The following is a 4,622-nucleotide window of genomic DNA, read 5'->3' as shown; positions in this document are numbered from 1 at the left end:
GTTCCTCATGGTACAGTCAGTGCCACAGTTCTAGTTACCCCATTGCTCACTCTGTGTTCCTGGAGATAGCTCTGTGCTCCTGTGCTTTGCTCTACTCTCTTGGAGTTTGCTGTCTCAAGACTACTCTGGCCTAGGTTACCAGCTTTGACCAACCTGTTTCTGTAAATTCTGGTCTGAATCCCTTCCTGCAGAAGTCCCTGGCTTGGCATTGGTCCTGAAAGGTTTCTGGCTCTGGTCTACTGCCTTGGAGTTCCAAGGCTCGGGTGTGCCCAGAACCGCAGAGGACCTGGCTCAGGCTTACTCCCTCAGCAGTTCCAGACTCACACTCAGACCTGCGGAGGTTCCAGGTTTCTGCCTTTTCCCTTTAATATCCCAGACCAATGTCTGAACCCACAGATGTCCTGGCTCAGTACTACTCCCTCTGAGGTCCCAGAGTCACGTCTAGCCCCACAGAGATCTCTGGTTCCTGCCTACTCCTTTGGAGGTCCCAGATTCATGCCCAGACTGGCAGAGGTCCTACGCTCATGCCCAGATCCACAGATGTCCTGGCTTAGGTCTCTAATTTTTTTCTTTCTTAAAAACAAAACAAAACAAAACAAAACATTAGTTTCTTTTAACAAGGGGAGGAGAAAAGCAGTATGCAGAAAGGAGATGTCTTGGGTTATGGGCTCTAGGTTCTTCACCTCATCTGTCTGAGATGACTGTTGAGGTGGCAGAGTGTGTAAGAGCATTTAGAGAACCCACAGTCTGAATGAACTATTGGCAATCTATTGGCAAGTTAGTCCCCAATCTTACCCATGTGTTCTAGGTTGATTTGCTGAGGAACCAACTGACAGAGAAACTTTGCAGAGAAGCCAATATTTACTGGCCAAAAATTGACCCTGTCCCATTTCATACTAGCTTGTACCCACATTATTTTTCTGCTCATTTTATGAATATATCTTCATCTCTAAACTAGTCCCAAATAACATAAGAAAACCCAGGATCCACAAGACAGGAAGGCTCAACAAATGTTTTTCAGTGGAAAACAAAACAAATAAATAGAAATATTTGAGATATCCGATGCCATTAGGTAAGTAGATATCTAATAATACAATTAAAACCCAACAAAACCTCTCATAACTACCTACAGAATGAGTTACACTTTAGTCCTCTTGGAAAGTGAGACGGGAGAGCACATCACTGAAGAGTGTATTAATCTCTACAGGGGAGAGAGGGAATGCAAGTTTTTAAGGTTTTGTGAAGCTGTAAGGGTCTGTGATGAAATACACATCACATCTGCACAAACATACACTAGATTTCAGGGACTCCCAGACTTTCGGTTGTCAAGCCAGAATTTTAATATTCCTTCAAAGGAAGGTCTGAGAGTCATCAGCTCAGAGGAAAACCAAGAAATACACATTCACTATACCAGTTTTCTTGTGTGTGTGTGTTTTTAAACTTCTTCTTTTCCTCTATATAGGATGGGTTCTGCCGCAAGGAGATGGGTATACCTTCCCCTGGGCTGCATCATGCTGTTCAATCTCACTAATGCTAACTTTGAGTTTCAAAAGGGAGTGCTTGCCAGCATCAGAGCGGGCATCACAGAAGATGAGCATGGAACACATGCTCTCTGACACTCAGAGACCTCAAGGAACTCAAGACAGAGCACAGTGTGGATGTCTTCTGGAATTTCATGTTGTTCTTGAAAAAAATCTCAGGGGCTCGGGCATTACAGTATCTTCTTAAATATAGCTCAAGACTTTGGGACATGTACATAGACTGTTTGCTTTCAAGGTCTTACAGAATGGGCAGAAGACAGGTGGTATCTTCCAACTATAATTTCCCACAGAAAATGAGAAGAGTTGATTTGAAGGTATATCTATGGAAGTAGCGAAGTGGCATTATTAAAAATTTGATATTTAGTACTTCTTGTTATTTCAGGTTTATCTAGCTAGCAAATTTGTCTTGTTTATTTTCTCATAATAATTATAAAAATAATTAAAAGAATAAGAAAATTATAATTTTCTAATTAAAATAAATAATGTTTACATTATTTAGAAATCATGAGAATACTTGATTATAAATGATCTTGGACTATAAATATTGCTAGATCATTAAAAATCATCTTATTGCTCCCCCATGAGTAGTTCATAAGAAAGTCATACAGCTCTGTATTCATATTGTAAGACTTAAATACCAGGCTTGTTGCAGCCTTTTGAACAAAAAATTTTCAATTGGGTTGCTTAGAAGAATGGAATCTTATATTAAGAAATATTAATTTTCCTTGATACTATAGAACTAGATTATAAAATATGTTTTACATTTAGGAAGGAAAACAAAAAAAAAATACCTCAAGCAAGATGCCAAGTGAGAGCAGAATCCTGTTAGTACTTGCCAAATCACATCTCCTATTGTAATTAAAATTCTAATTTCCAGTTTCTTCATCTAGCTATATAATTGTTTGATTGATAATGGTTGGAGTATTTGCATATATTTAAGTATTTTGTCAATAATTTGTTATTTAAAATCATTTTGTCAATTGTCTTTGTTTGGAAATACTACTTCACATGAAAATAAAAATTTTTAAAACTAATCAGTAGAGTGAAGTTGTAATTAATTTTATAAGGTGTCTTGTACTCTAATATTGACTTTAAAACTGTGCCCCAACTAATGCCAGTATCTAAAAGTGATATTTAATATTGATATGTCGTTTGCTTTCTGAAATTACATTTCAATACTAATCCATATTATATATTAAATATTTTTCTATATATTAAGACTGAAACCTTTATGGTACAGTTCTTTTTTAAGTGTATGGACATGTTTCCTGTGTGTGTGTGTGTGCATGTGTGTGTGTGCACTATGGGTGTGCAGTGCCTGCAGAGGCTAGAAGAGCACATTGGATCCCCTGGCGTGGGGTTACAGACAGTTGGGACTTACCATGTGGGTGCCAAGAATTGAACCCAAATCCTCTGGGAGAGCAATCAGTGCTCTCAACCTCTGAGACATCTCTCCAGCCCTGTGGTATAATTCATACCATCACAACATTCAAAAAGGAACAACAAACACACATGAAGAAGCTACAGTTTAGCAAACACAGCATGATGGACGTTTTGCCTAGGTATTATGTCAGTCACATTTTATACTCACAGTCATTTTTATATTATTTACAACTCACAACCATATCCATCAGCAGTATCAGCTTTAAAGGAATGTGCCAAACCCAAGAATGGCACACAGTGGATGAGGAAATTGCTGTGGCAAGGAATGGTTTCAGGAAACTACCAATGCTATATTAGTGACTTGATTCTATGCTTCACGTCAATACTTCTGTAGTAATGACTTCATCCTATGCTCCAAGTCAGTACTTCTATAGTAATGACTTCATCCTATGCTCCAAGTCAGTACTTCTATAGTAATGACTTCATCCTATGCTCCAAGTCAGTACTTCTACAGTAATGACTTCATCCTATGCTCCAAGTCAGTACTTCTATAGTAATGACTTCATCCTATGTTCCTAGTCAATACTTCTGTAGTAATGACTTCATCCTATGCTCCAAGTGAATACTTTGGGGACTTAAAAAGTGGCTATAGTTGGTAAAGTGCTTGTGGCACAAACATAGGGCTAAGAGTAGATATTCAGGCAGAGGAGCATGTGTCTGTCTGCCCAGCACTGGGAAAGAGGAGACAGGAAGATCCCTGGCACTTCCTGGACAACCAGCCTACCAGAATTGGTGAACGAGACTCAGCGAGAAGCCTGATCTCAGGAAATGAGAGAGTAGTAGAGGAAGATACCTAATGCTACCTTATGCTTACTCCCACCACTGCCCACCCCACCACTGCCTACCCCACCCCTGCCCACTCCTACCCCTGCACACTCCACCCCTGCCCACTCCCAGCCTGTATCTTTGACAAAAAGGCTTGTAAACTTGGTGAGGTTTCTAAGTTCCAAAGTGAGAGGGACTCAAAACAGTTTGAAGATTGTCATATATACAAGAAGAACCAGATGTTTAAAAAATTTCCACACTTTTCCAGGGTAAAGAACCAATAGAAATCTGCCCTATAGATTTCCTAATTGGCTATTGTGAAGAAATTGTGAAAAACATTGTTCTCAATTGTTTTGATGAATATTACACATTTTTCTCTGTGCAATCAAATTAAATATACGCAAACTTAAAAAAAAACAGCAAAATAAATACTGGATAAAAATGTAATTGTCTGATGGTTTGACTTGAATAAACCTTGAAATAAAGGGGGTGTATTATCTGAGTTAGAACCAATCCCAAATTCTCATGAAGTACTACTAGGGCTTTAATAAGGGTTTATATACATACACAAATTTAAGGAAGGTAAACAAACAGCACACAAACAGCAGGATAAGAACCTTCAGTGTTAAAGAAGGAACAAACCACCTGCAGTGCCACATGCCTTTAATCCCAGTATTTGCAGTTCAGTGGCAGAAGCAGGCAGACCTCTGTGAGGTGGAGGCCAGCCTGGTCTACAGTCCAGGACAGCCAATACTACACAGAGAAATCTTGTCTTGAAATAAAAAAAAGAAAAAAGAAGTCTCTTAGCTTTTCAAATATAACTTGACAAGTTGCCTTAATGATGGTTCTGTTTCTGTGAAGAGACATTATGAC

General features: G+C 38.9%; 1 pseudogene; it reads left to right on the top strand.

Moving 5' to 3' along the window:
* Positions 1–1,463: 1,463 nt before the first annotated feature.
* On the top strand, positions 1,464–1,873 carry LOC121438443 (annotated as a pseudogene).
* The last annotated feature ends 2,749 nt before the right edge of the window (positions 1,874–4,622 follow it).

The sequence above is a fragment of the Microtus oregoni genome, unplaced genomic scaffold, assembly GCF_018167655.1.
Source record: "Microtus oregoni isolate MIOR12 unplaced genomic scaffold, Mior012 000056F_ref0000123, whole genome shotgun sequence".
NCBI classification, from domain to species: Eukaryota; Metazoa; Chordata; class Mammalia; order Rodentia; family Cricetidae; genus Microtus; species Microtus oregoni.
Note: the sequence above shows the minus strand (reverse complement) of the source record. Positions and strands in the feature narration are given on the sequence as shown.